Source organism: Bos indicus, chromosome 6 (assembly GCF_029378745.1).
Source record: "Bos indicus isolate NIAB-ARS_2022 breed Sahiwal x Tharparkar chromosome 6, NIAB-ARS_B.indTharparkar_mat_pri_1.0, whole genome shotgun sequence".
NCBI classification, from domain to species: domain Eukaryota; kingdom Metazoa; phylum Chordata; class Mammalia; order Artiodactyla; family Bovidae; genus Bos; species Bos indicus.
This window is the reverse complement of record NC_091765.1, coordinates 44,433,810-44,447,987: the sequence shown is the minus strand read 5'-3', so window position 1 is coordinate 44,447,987 and position 14,178 is coordinate 44,433,810. Positions and strand designations below refer to the sequence as shown.

The 14,178-nt window shown below is 40.9% G+C and overlaps 1 protein-coding gene across 4 annotated transcripts in view; it reads left to right on the top strand.

The window, feature by feature from the left end:
- Positions 1–14,178, top strand: part of PPARGC1A (PPARG coactivator 1 alpha) — a 714,869-nt gene that overhangs the window by 370,381 nt on the left and 330,310 nt on the right. Inside the window, exon 1 of one of the 4 annotated variants that reach the window (XM_070791233.1) lies at positions 12,245–12,302. The exons of the other annotated variants lie outside the window; for them this stretch is intronic. The gene's annotated coding sequence lies outside the window, so the exon portion shown is untranslated. Of the gene's footprint in view, positions 1–12,244; positions 12,303–14,178 lie in introns of those variants that run through there. 4 annotated transcript variants of the gene reach the window in all.

Genomic DNA, 14,178 nt, shown 5'->3' with positions numbered 1-14,178 from the left:
GTCTTTTAGACCAGACAAAGCCATTTATCAGAAGGAGGCTCACTGTAATCTTCCCTTGAATGCTTTGCATCCTTCAATAGTCTCAGTCAATCTTGCCTCCTTTCTAGAATTTCAGGTGGGACTGACCTTTGGATTTCTCACCTACCTACTCCATCTAGTTCCCTTTCTGTGTTCTATGGAATTTTTTCCTTTCCAAGGTCACCAGGCTACCGACTTGGCAAACCCAATGGATTTTTCATACTGTTCTAGCTCTCTGCAGAATCTGCAATTGACCTCATCCTTTCTGAAACTCCATGACCCCGGGGCTTCCTGGATCCTTCAGTAAGGGTCTGAGGCATCTCAACAATGGTTCCTGAATGATAGCTTTGATTATGTCACTCGCTTTCTCACAAGTTCTTCATGGCTCCCTTTGCCTGTAGAATCCAGTACACAATCTGCAACCAGTATTCGAGGCCTTTTATGATCGTTTGATAGAAAAAGCTTCTTTTTTAACCTGACTTCCCTTTTTTAAACCTGGATTATTGCTTGAACCTGCTCTAGACCTCCCAAAATGTGTTTTGAAAGTTGAGACAGTTTACTTATCCCTGATGAAGGGAAAATAAGGGTAGAGTTATGGAAGATGAAAAAAGAGAAAGGACCGCTTTACCTGGACTTGGTAAGATAAGATGTAAAATGGTAGAGATGGCAAGAGCATAACATGTGCCCTGCAACGTGTTAAGTGTGAGCACCTGCTTTTGTCAACCCTCCTAGATGGAAATTATTTGAGATCAGAGACTAATATGTTATTAGAGCCCCTGTGGTACCCGAATCACAACACTGCTCCCCGTAATCCTCAACAAACAAATGCATGAAAGAAGAACTGGCAAATCAAATTTGAAGTCTAGTGAACTTAAAAATTTGCACATGTTCATATAGTCTGTTGATGAATAGAGTAAACCCTTTGAAAAATGAAAAGCAATATAGAAATGTTTTTATTATCTAATTCCCTGATGTGCTTTTTGTTTTACAAATGATGCAATTATACTATTACAAAGTATTTATGTTCATTAATAATTTTGTCAGAGGAAAGCCAGTGTCTTGTTGAAATTATTTTGTATACCTGGACTTTTTGCCATGGCTTTTCTAAAGGATGTTATATCAGGGTTTTTTTGTTTTTTTTTTTTTTTTTTGCCACATGTTGCTGCATCAGCAAGCACTCCACACTTGGTGGCTTGTAACACCAATATTTATTATTTCTCATAAGTCTATGAATTATCTCTGCACTTCTGGTCTGAGGCAGGCTCAGATGGTCTCAGCTGGGCTCACTTTTGTGTTTGGGTCAACTGGGGGCTGACAAGTCAGAGGATAACCTTGGCTCTGCTCTAAGTGGTCACAGTCTAGCCCAAGTGTGTTCTCTTGGTGAAGGCAGAAGAAAAAGAGAGAGAGGAGAAGTATGCAAGGGCCATTAGGCTCAGATCACACACCCACACTGTTATTTCCATCACATTCTATTGGCTAGAATGAAAGACAAGGCAGACAAGCTTCAATAAATGGAGGGGGCAGTATTCTCCCCCTTTTCAGTGGAAGAAGCTGCAGAGTCATACAGCAAAGGACGTGGATGCAGAGAGAGGCGGAGAGCTGGGGACATCCGTCTTTGCAATCAGTCTGCCACAGGAGACCTACATGCTTCATCAGTTTTTCTTGAGATTAAGAAGGATAAGAAGGAAGATGCACATTACTCTAACATGAGGGACCACGAGTTTCTTTTTGCCTTGTTGATACTCAAGCTGCTACTTGAATTTGCTCAGAATATTACCACTCAATCTGCCCCTGAAGCTGATTTAATTCTTTAAAGGCTAATTCTATACTTTGTCCTTTTTATGCCCTCTTAGTATCTTATCTTCTAACACAGGAAATGATAGATCAGTTGATTTGTTGGCTTTGTGTCTCTAATGAGTAGAGAAAATAAAAGACATTGGGAAGTTCCTAGGAAGCAGATATGTAAAGCAATGAAAAGAGATAGCTTTTGGTTTGACTCTTTCTTGGCTGGTTTTCCAGAGGCAAAATCTAGATGAAAGTAGAGTGAAGTCTCAGGGGACATTTTTGGGTTTGGGAAAGATCTGATCAGGTGTGCAAAGGCATCTTGGGGGCAGGGAGTGAATAGAAGTGCTGATCTCGAGTATTGGAAGGCATGAGAAGGAAGGGACTGATCAATAGCTGTTTTTCAAGTGCGGAGCATAATTTGTGTCAGGCTGCTGAAATGAGTTAGTGCTTCGTAGTTAATGGCTGTGAGCACATTCTTTTTTTTGCTGCACTCTCCAAAATGTTTGCCATCCACAATCCTAAAAGGCTGTGAGTGACTCAGAGCCAATGTGAGTAATGCACTGGAGCTTCGTGAGCTGGGACCTCTTCTATTATGAAAACCTTTCCTTTGGACATTGTGTTTCTGTATTTACATCTCTGGCTTGGCTGCCTCTCAAATCATGTGGTACGCTTGCCATCTTGTTTGGACATTACTCTTCTTCAAGTTTGCTCTTTCATTGGAGGCTCTCCTGGTCCCTCCACTCAGGAAATATCATTCCCTTGCCATTCAAAGTGTGGTCCATGGACCACTAGCACTGATATCTCCTGGGAGCTGTGATTCAGCCCTACTGCATCAGAGTCTTCATTTGAACAACATCCCCAGGGGATCTGTGGGCACACCAAAGTTTGAGAAAGTCTGCATTATTCCATAGACATTGATTGTTGCCTCTGCTATTTCTGTTCCCTCAATGTTACCCTCCCCCAGGCTCTTTTCCCCCTTATCTTAACTCAGAAAATTATCACCTCCTTTTCACTAAACTCCATATGAGTAGTGATGGTGTGATAAACTTCCGTGCCATGGACTGACATAAAGACCCATTAAAAGGTTTTCCTCCCATGGTTGCTTATTTGCTTGGTAATTGGAAACTGGTGGCTGTGAGGTCTTCTTTATAAAGTGGTATGAGCTGCAGGGTAGTCACCTGAAAATTAGATGTTTACTAAAGCAAAGCACACATCCTCTTAACTCGTGCTGTACCCTAATATTAATCAAGGCTTCCTGCCAGGAGAGCGAGTGCTCTGTATGATTAGAGAAATATGAAAGTATGAGCTAAGTTCAGTAGTGCCTGCCTGAGTGAGTTATACCCATTCATTGAGTCTTTTCCATGAACTATGTGCCAAACCTGGAGCAAAGTGTTCTGTATTCGTACTATGATTTAATCAGCATATCAGCCCAATGGAGTATGATCCCCATTTTACTGATGTAAAGGTGCGGCTCAGGGAGGGGACATAATGGCCAAAAATTACACAACTGTTGAACTGCAGGATTTGAAAAAGCTCCATTCTTCAGTTCTCTGTGATTTCTCCAACCAGAACTTCCTTTCTTTGCTTCTAGAAAGATTTTTCCTCCAGGTTTACTAGACATGTATTTTTGAGAAGAGGCATTACACTAAGCTAACTCCTGATTTCATTCACACCTGGGCTCACCTATTTAGAGTCCCACATCCCCACTGTGTCTTCATTGTCTGTTTCCAAAGCGGCCTCCAGCAGGACCTCTGTTCCAGTACCTTCCAAAGACATAGTAACGCTCTCTCCTTTGAATTGTGCTGCCCATGGTCCTCTGGAAGTTTTACTTACTCTTGGAATTACCTGGCATTTTCTCTAACAAGGACGTTGCAGCCTTTACTCCCCTCTGTCCACTTTGCCCTGCCTGGCACTATGCCTGGCACATCACGAATAACACATATTTGTTCAGTGAATTGAATCTGAGCTGATTTCTCGCTGACAGGGACCTTGGGAGCGTCGGGACTCCGGGTGGAGGGAAGGTTGTTAGCAGAGAAGAATTTCTTTACACAGACTATTTCACACTTTTTGCCAAGGGCCGGCCCAGATTTCTCTTAAAAGCCAGTTCACAAAGAACTGAAGCGGTGGCAATGTTGAACTTGGCCTCCTAGGAAGAGGAGGGCCACACCACGGCTTTTGCTCCTTAAAAATCTCAACGAGAAGAAAGAAAACATTTAAAACTTCCTCTTGGAAAGCGCTTTTGCCTTTGATTTTTCAGAATGTCTTCAAGTGATTTGGGTCTATTTTTAATACCCGTGAGACATGATGTTGTAAGGAGAGCTATATATAGGGGCCACATCCCCCTTCTTTTATTCATTGGCCTTAATCTTCCTGGGAGGAGAAGGAAATGCACATGATATTTCACCACCGACTTGTGACGTTTGCCCTAATGGGCCCGGCTGCAAGGAAATTCATAAATACTGTGTCGGAAATAAAGATAATGAATGGATTCTTTTTGGAGAAAACGTGAAGTGGGAGATTATTTATGTTAAACCTCCCTTGTCTGCTGAAGACGGTTGGAGTGTTCCTCTTGTTTTCGTCAGGGTCCTCTGGGGACAGCAGGCAGCCTGTGTTACTAGGGTGAGCTTCAGCCTCTACCATTGGAATCCAGAAGAGCCGGACACTCAGCCAAAAATAACACACGGCATCAGAGCAACAGCTATAATTCTGGTTTATTATATACTTACCAGCTTTCTCCTTCTTCTTTTTTTTTTTTAAAAGAAGGCATTAAAGTGCTTGTTGAAAACAACAGTGTTCTGAGTGCCTACCAGACCAGACGGAGAGACTAGGTCTTCTGGCCACAGCCCTAAGCCCAGAGGGATCTGAGCTGGGGGGCTCTGCTGTCTTCTGCCTTCTTCAGGGCCTTTGCATTTCCCAGCACTGTCTGGATCCATCGTTTCCATTTGTTTTGGGTGAATCCCTACATCGTTGCTTCCCTGGTGTCTCAGTTGGTAAAGAATCCACCTGCCAAAGCAGGAGACCAGGGTTCAATCCCTGGATCTGGAAGATCCTCCAGAGAAAGAAATGGCAACCTACTCCAGTATTCTTGCCTGGTAAATCCCATAGACAGAGAAACCTAGTGGGCTACAGTCTATGGGGTCACAAGAGTCTGACTGGACTTAGCAGCTAAACCACCACCACTACATTGCCATCATCTGGAGATATGTGGTTTTGTGGAGGCCGATTAAGAAGGGAAGCAGTTGGGAGAGTGGCTCCCAGGACAGGCTCTGGAATCACCCGCTTGGTCCTAGATGCCCGCCTTTAAGGCCATGAGAACTTTGGAAAGTTATTTTTTCATGCTTCAGTTTCCTCATTGGTCAAAACAAGATGATAATAATCTCATACAAAATTGTTTTAAAGATTGAAGCACAGGGCACATAGTAAACACTCAACATCCTTTGGCCTTGAAGTCTATCCTGGTAACAAAGGTGGGGCCAGGGCATCTTCTAGAGTAAGGACTTGATTCAAGTCCCAGCTTTGATATATTTACTATATTTTAACAGTCATCAATGGGGCAGTCTTGGCTTAATTTCTTTTTTTTTTTCTTTTAAATTTATTTATTTTAATTGGAGGCTAATTATTTTACAATATTGTGGTGGCTTTCTAAATCTGTTCATGGTCTTGATTCCTGGTATTGTTCTGGGTAGGATGGTAGCCTTCATTTCAGAGAAGTGGCGTCTATATTAATTGTAGTACCTGTGTTTCTCGTGGGCTGCCCCTTGGGGAAGCGGTCTTCCCCTCACCTCTTCCTCTGCTATTCTGCAGGAAATAAGAGTGGCCCACAAATCTGCCTGAGAGATGGAACTATAGCTGGAAACATTGGAGGATTTCTTCTAATGGGGTAGAAGTCAAAAGGTCCTGATTAGCAGTCTTTCTGCCCAAGTCCAGGAATTGTTCTCTACTCACTCCCTATACCTTCCAAAAGAAGCTGCATTTTAAAATCTCTTTGCTTGTGTGTGTTTCCTTCCCTCTGTGTTTCAGAGAGACAGCTCTCCAGAGGAGCATTTTTTGTTAAATGGCATTTCAAAGACTTAACATCTCTGCTGATCTCTAGTTGGCCAGCTTCTAAGGAGACCTTTGGGAAACACCTTGGGCATTCTTGAGTCAGAAGGACCCTTGTCCCCAAATTTCTCTGTTTACACAAATCATTGACTGGAATCTAGCAAGAGAGTTTGCCTGTGTGGGCATCAGTGTCTTGTGGGCATCCATGGATATTTGGATTTGGGAATGAATCTAAGAAAAAAAGGATTCATAGGTCAGAGTGCCATGAAGTCTGATTGTTGGTACTGTGGTCTCTCTTCCTGTAGAAATCTTTCAGAAACTACTTCATTTAAAAACATGATCACCAAAAACCTTAAGCCTAGGTTATGTACTGAAGTTTGGGGCAAGGTCTCCATGTTGCCCTTCACCAAGGACATGGAAACAGGAGTGGACCTCCTGGTGTTGAGCTAGGTTGACACAGGGGTTTGGGATGGATGCCTCCTGGGGCAGTGCCAGAATGCTCTTCTCCAGAGCTCAGATATTACTGTGACTGAGATGATTTGCTTACCTGGCTAACTCCCTCACAGGACGATGAGGGCAAGCCTCTGTGTTCTTCGCCTCTCATCTCTAATACCCAACACTGTTCCTAATGCATATTAGCATCTAGTTCATGACCTTAGAACCCATGAGTTATAAAATAATGTAAAAAGCCACTTTGCGTCTGTTTAGTTATGAAGAAAGACGTTTATCTTTATTTCTGTTACAAGACTGGATTTATCTCTGATGCCACTATAGAACTAAGAAAAACATTTAGATTTGAATTCTGATATTTGGTCTGTCTGTAAATTTATGGTTTATTTGATGCCTCTAAGAGGCACATTTGAAATTTAAAATGAATTAACTGACTTATAGAATAGGTCTCCCTAACCCTATCCTTCTAAAACCTGAAAGTGTTAATCAAATGTGTGTTCTGTATCATGGTTGCTAGGTTAACGTGTGCTCTACATCTGCAAATTAAAGTTTATTTGTTGTGGAACCTTAAAAAATTATGGCTGTTTAGACATAAGCTTGAAAGTATGAATTTAGCTCTTATTTTGTAGTTCCTGTCATAGTGCTTTCCTGAGGGGAAAAAAAAGAATAACATGCTTGTCACGAGTGGCCTTACTCTAAATTGCATTGTTTTTTGGGGGATTTTAAGCCAGATCCTTGATGTTACTTTAACTAGGTTTTCCTGGTTTAATTTATTTTAGTTGGTAAAGATTATTCATCACTCATTTAACTCCAAGTTTATCTATTGATTCTTTTCTCTTCATTTGGTATTTTCTGACATTTTGTGGCACTCCATATTGATTTATACAAAATCAGTCATCTAAATGTCCACAGGAAGCGTCATTCACTTGTCATCAGCTGTTTTTCTGAGCTAATAAGTGGAATAGTCATGTATGTTGAGATTGTTGGGTGATTTAAAGGTGGGAGTCCTGCCTGTGACGCCTGCTGGATCATGCTTATAAAAATCTTTCCAGAATCTGGAAAGTGCAGTTCTCCAGAGGTAGCACTAGTCAGTTTCTTCACAGGGGGCTCAATTCTTCCCTGCAACGTCGATCAGTTATTCTGTTCCTTAGTGACTCTAAACCTACGCTCTAACCTAAGAAAAAATAAACAAAGCTTGCTATGCAAATTGACCTTGCTATGCAAATTGATTCAGGATAAGCCTCTTCTTGTTTCCTAAATTTAATGAATCAGCTTTGATAAAATGCAGATGGAGTCTGTCCATCTGGAGTGGAGCCTGAGGTTCTGCATTTTCAACAAGCTCCTAGGTAATTCTGGTTTGTACACTTTGAGTAACCAGTCCTTAAGTAAGTAAGTGTTAGTCACTCAGTTGTGCCCAACTCTTTGCGACCCCATGGACTGCAGCCCACGAGGCTCCTCTGTCCATGAGATTTTCCAGGCAAGAATACTAGAGTGGGTTGCCATTTCCTTCTCCAGGGGATCTTCCCAACCCAGGGATTGAACCTGGGTCTCCCGTACTGCAGGTAGATTCTTTACCAACTGAGCTACAAGGGAAGCCCAGTCCTTAGCCCACTTACTAACCAAATTCCCATTCTTATTTCTTCCTATTGTGAAGTTATTGAACTGTATCTGAAGTTCCTCTGGCATGAGGATGTTAGTATTAGGAGTAAGTGAAGAGGGAAGAGGTATGCCCCCACTCCCCTTCTCCCACTAGCTTACATTTTATAAAGGCAATGAGAAGCTAGGTGTATGTTACAAATCTATAACCCAACTGGATAGTTTTTAATAATCCTCACAGAATCTGGTGGCTAGTAAAGTCAATTTTCATGAGCCTTTGAGTGTATATTTCTTAAAATTACTCAATTCCTCTGTTTTAAGCCTTTCTCCTCAAGTTCCTCTGTGCACTCTGCACCCCCAACCCTCACCCCATCATGATTTCTTGCCTGGTTGCAAAGAGTGTTACTCTCTAAGCTGAACTGAAAAGTGACTTGTGACAAAGTGTTAGGAGATAAAGCTTTAGGTGACCCCCTCCTAGGAATATGTGTAAGTTCATAGACAATGACATAAAAGTTTTTTAAATCAAGAGATATGTCTGGTTAAAATTTAACTCCAAGGTAGTCTACTGGTGGGGGGGATGGGGAGGAAGAGGAAATGATATTTCCAGCCTACCATATAGCCCATTTCTCATTCATTCATCCTACTCATAAGATCTACCTTCCCACTCTATTCATGAGTCCATTGGTTATTACTTCTGGGGGCTTATGACTTTCATATAGTTTTTAAAGTAATCTCTTTTAAGGAAGTGTTCTGTAATTCATCTCTGCTGTGCGTACCATTTGCTAAGGCAACTCTATGTCTCTGAGCTCTCTGGATGTTCAGGATCTCACCAAGTCAGGAACAGTATGTAAACATACTGGAAGGGGAAATATTATTTTTATATTGAATTGGGAAGGATGATGTATGGAATGTCTTCACCTGGTCAGCCTTAGATTTGATTCTTCTCGAATCAGTGACAGATTCATATGTGGAGAAAAATTGAGGTTCTCATCTGTATGTTGTTTTTCATTACATTATTTCGCTTCGGGCTCAAACGTATCAACGTAATTCAGACACTGTGGATGAAATCATCTGATTTCCATCAATAAATGTCTACTAAATCCTTTCGATTATAGGCAGTTGGTATTATTACACAGTTATAGGAAGACATGGGAATGCTATGCAGTAATTAATTGGAGTCTACATGGCTCAGATTTATACAGTGTTTGATGTTTATAGTTAGAGCCATGCTGTTTCTCGCTTATGTGATATAAGTAGATTTAGGTATTGAAATGGATTCTGTTTCTTGGTTTGTATATTCGTTGGAGTCTGTTACTTTCTATCTCTGCTCATTAGAAGTCAATTAAGAAAAGGTCTTTTCTGGCTTACCTTTTTTAAAATCATGAAAATGCTTACTCCATATGATTGAAAATGGTTGTTGACTGATTAATCACATAAGTTGATTAAGTTGGGGGATCATAAATCATGCACCTACACAAAAATTTGACTTTTGCTTAAAATCCATAAATGCACATTTATTCATCAGTGTTTTGCTGTGAAGCCAAGAACTTTTATCTATGTAGGGGGTTCAGAGGGTTGAATTCTGGAGCTTTTTTTGTGTAAATTGTGTCCCTGGAGAAACCTCTCAGATTCCAGGTTCAATTTCTTTAAAATGAATTAAGAATTTTAAGGCAGTGACCAAGTAACCTGAGTAGAATCTATGCGGATCCTGCCCCCACAACAGTAAAATTTTTAAAGCAGCTTTTCTTTATTGGGTCTTTCCAGAGCATTTGACTAGCTTCATGAAAGCAACAACTCCCTTTCCATGGAACTCATATTTTATAGCTCTACTACTTAATTACAACCTGTATAAATAGGATTGGGAACAAACACAAATGAATCTTGGTAAGCATACAACTCGGCCACAGGAGAGCCAAAGTAAGTTGGTGCACAAGAGAATATTCTCCTAGCCATGGTGTTTTATTGTCCACAGTCCTGTGGGTATCTCTGCAGTTCAGCTTAGATGTTTTATGAGGGAATGATCAGCATTAATTATTCCAGTGAAACAGTGAACTGAAAACCAATGTTCTATTTTTTTTCCTTTCCGAAATAAGACTACATGACCAAAGTTCATCCTTTTCAGATTTATCGCTCTTATCACACATGTTCTGTTTGTTTGTATTTGTTTTGTTTTTTGAGAGTTAATACACAGTCACCTCTGGTTTGTGGGCTTGATATATTATAGTTTTTTGTGAAGAAAATTTCTAAAGGTAAACACCTTATTATTAGCTTCTAAAAAGAAGAGAGAGTAAAAACAGAAGTAAAAGTTTATGGGAAAATGTCTTGGAAAATTTCATTGAGAATGGATTTAAAGTGAGAATGTATAATAAAATGGATGGCAGGAATTCATAAAAATTCTAGCCCAGGTGTTAAGTGAAGGAGTGTATGAAATCCTACTGGGGGGTGACAGACCATCAGTTTTGTTCCACACCTGGGAAGTACTTAGCTTTGTACTTATTTTCATCAACATCCCTCTACTCTCCCCACCACAGATTTTCTTTTATTTTCTTCTCTAGATTAGATTAGATTAGATGTTTGTATCCCATAGAGCAGGTTAGAGTGCCAGATTCTGACATAATAGAATTCTGTGGGAAGGCATGGCTTAAGTTAATTGGAAAACTTTTGTTTTTTCCAGTCCTTTGATTCTTAACATGAAGTATCAACCCATACTTATTCTAGAGGATAAGGAATTTTCCTTTAAATCAAGGGAGGACTGATTGATGCATTTTATATAGATGTTAAGTTTTTAATATAACTTTTCCTTAAGGAAAATGTTACAAATTCTAAAACTCTTTCTTTTCAGTCTGTATAGTCTTAATAAGCTGCTTATTCTGAGGAAGAAGTAGAGGCTTGCTAGCAATCCTTGACTTGTAGATGCATCACCTCAGTCTCTGCCTCCAGTTTCGTGTGGTGTTCTATTTGTGTGCATTTGTCTTTGTGTCCACATTTTCCTCTTTTCATAAGAAAGCCAATCAGGTTGGATTAAGACCCACCTGAATCAGTTTGTTTTAGCTTGATTACCTATGCAAAGACCCCACATCCAAATAAGATCTCATTTTGAGGTTCTAGGAGTAGGATTCCATCCTATCTTTCTGAAAGGACACAATTCAACTCATAATACGGGGCATAGCTTTTAGCATTTGCATAAAGACTCTCCCAGTGGTGTCCCAAAGCAGGTTAGAATTTGTGTCTTGAAATGTCAGCATTGCAATTTGGCCAATGTGTAAGCCATGCCTTCCTTATACCTTATTTTCATAGTCAAAACTTACTTTAATGAAAATATTTACAACAATATGAATTCTTTTATGATTGCTTGATTTTAGAATCGTGAATAAAAGCTATGCTATTTAATAAGCTCCCATATTCCTGTATGTTCCTATTATGTTTACATTTTGAAGACGTGTACTTTATTTTATCAGTATTGAATTCATACCAAGCTACATTTAGTATTTGAGGCTTCATTTTGCTTTCATTAATTTCCTTGCTAAATGATAAGTGGCATTAAAGTCACGCTATTCTGAGTTAGCTTTCTGAGACAGAGTGACGCTGCATTATTGAACACTTTTACCCTTTCTTTTTAAAATTCATGTTTCTGTATCATCTATGGAAATTGTCACACTTAATGCACTATCTTATGAGCAGGAAAAACCCAGGCTGCAAAAGGAGGAGGAAATATTGGATTCCATGGGGTGTGGGTAGAAGATACTGGCTTGTAATGGAATTTACTTAAAATAATATTGCAAACTTACTTGATGCATGTGATAATACTCTAGAGAGAATATTTAATTTTATTCTTGTAATGACTCTATGGTAAGGGCAGGATGCATTGGTTAGGGTAGGCTAGGTTATGCTATGGGGACAAACAACGCCGGAAGTTTATTTCTTGTTCCCGTAATGCCTGTTGTTGGTCCAGGTGACTCTCCAGGACAAGTGCCCTTCGCAAGTTGACTCAGCATTCTGTCTAGTCTTCTCTGATGTTAAGGAACATCTTATCAACATACGCAGTCCCTGCAGTAGGGGAAGAATTGGCTGGAAGCCGAAGGCTGATGATTAAGCTCTCCCTTGGGAAGTGACACCCATCACTTTTCTTACATGTTATTGGCCAAAACATGACACGTAGTTTGACTGACTTTAGGGGGTTTAAGGAAATGCAATCTTGCTGTGTGCCTGGGACAAATGGGAATTAGATATGGATAAACAATAGTAAGCTTGAGATAATAATACCTCTCTTTTTTTAAAATTTTTATTTTATTTTTAAACTTTACAAATTGTATTAGTTTTGCCAAATATCAAAATGAATCCTCCTCTCTTTTACAGACATGGAAACTAGAGTTCAGAAGTGTTAGGTGACCTGCCCAGGGATATAGAGCCAGGTAATAATGGGGCTGCTCCTCACACCTTGATCTGACTCCAAAGAATATGCTCAACCACTTGTATCCCACCTTCCACAAGAACTAATTCAATTACCCTGAAATTAACATACCCTGATGTGACCAACCTAGATAGCATATTCAAAAGCAGAGACATTACTTTGCCAACAAAGGTTCGTCTAGTCAAGGCTATGGTTTTTCCTGTGGTCATGTATAGATGTGAGAGTTGGACTGTGAAGAAGGCTGAGCACCGAAGAATGGATGCTTTTGAACTGTGGTGTTGGAGAAGACTCTTGAGAGTCCCTTGGACTGCAAGGAGATCCAAGCAGTCCATTCTGAAGGAGATCAGCCCTGGGATTTCTTTGGAAGGAATGATGCTAAAGCTGAAACTCCAGTACTTTGGCCACCTCATGCGAAGAGTTGACTCACTGGAAAAGACTCTGATGCTGGGAGGGATTGGGGGCAGGAGGAGAAGGGGAGGACAGAGGATGAGATGGCTGGATGGCATCACTGACTTGATGGATGTGAGTCTGGGTGAACTCTGGGAGTTGGTGATGGACAGGGAGGCCTGGTGTGCTGCGATTTATGGGGTCACAAAGAGTCGGACACTACTGAGTGACTGATCTGATCTGATCTGATCTGATGTAATTCAAATGATAAAACTGATTGCCCCCAGTTTTCCTTATGGAGTCCTGTTGATGGAATTTGGAGGAAAAGAGGGAAGAGCTAGGTGATCTGTGAGACTGCCATTGAGTCTAGCCTTTGGGGAAAATTTCTGGACCTTTTCTCCTCTGGCTGTTCTCTCTTACCTTTCAGGGTAGACCTCCGAAGAAGCACCCACATATTCTTAATAAATGAGAGGAGCTGAGCAAGTAAAGATCTTGCTTTTGTCTGTTTTGTTAGAGGTGAAGTGGAAGGTATTAGATCAGATCAGATCAGTCACTCAGTCATGTCCAACTCTTTGCGACCCCATGAATCGCAGCACACCAGGCCTCCCTGTCCATCACCAACTCCCAGAGTTCACCCAGACTCACGTCCATCGAGTCAGTGACGCCATCCAGCCATCTCATCCTCTGTCCTCCCCTTCTCCTCCTGCCCCCAATCCCTCCCAGCATCAGAGTCTTTTCCAATGAGTCAACTCTTCGCATGAGGTGGCCAAAGTACTGGAGTTTCAGCTTTAGCATCATTCCTTCCAAAGAACACCCAGGGCTGATCTCCTTCAGAATGGACTGGTTGGATCTCCTTGCAGTCCAAGGGACTCTCAAGAGTCTTCTCCAACACCACAGTTCAAAAGCATCCATTCTTCGGTGCTCAGCCTTCTTCACAGTCCAACTCTCACATCCATACATGACCACAGGAAAAACCATAGCCTTGACTAGACGAACCTTTGTTGGCAAAGTAATGTCTCTGCTTTTGACTATGCTATCTAGGTTGGTCATAACTTTCCTTCCAAGGAGTAACATCTTTTAATTTCATGGCTGCAGTCACCATCTGTAGTGATTTTGGAGCCCAGAAAAATAAAGTCTGACACTGTTTCCCCATCTATTTCCCATGAAGTGGTGGGACCAGATGCCATGATCTTCGTTTTCTGAATGTTGAGCTTTAAGCCAACTTTTTCACTCTCCATTTTCACTTTCATCAAGAGGCTTTTTAGTTCTTCTTCACTTTCTGCCATAAGGGTGATGTCATCTGCATATCTCAGGTGATTGATATTTCTCCTGGCAATCTTGATTCCAGCTTGTGTTTCTTCCAGTCCAGGGTTTCTCATGATGAACTCTGCATAGAAGTTAAATAAACAGGGTGACAATATACAGCCTTGACGAACTCCTTTTCCTATTTGGAACCAGTCTGTTGTTCCATGTCCAGTTCTAACTGTTGC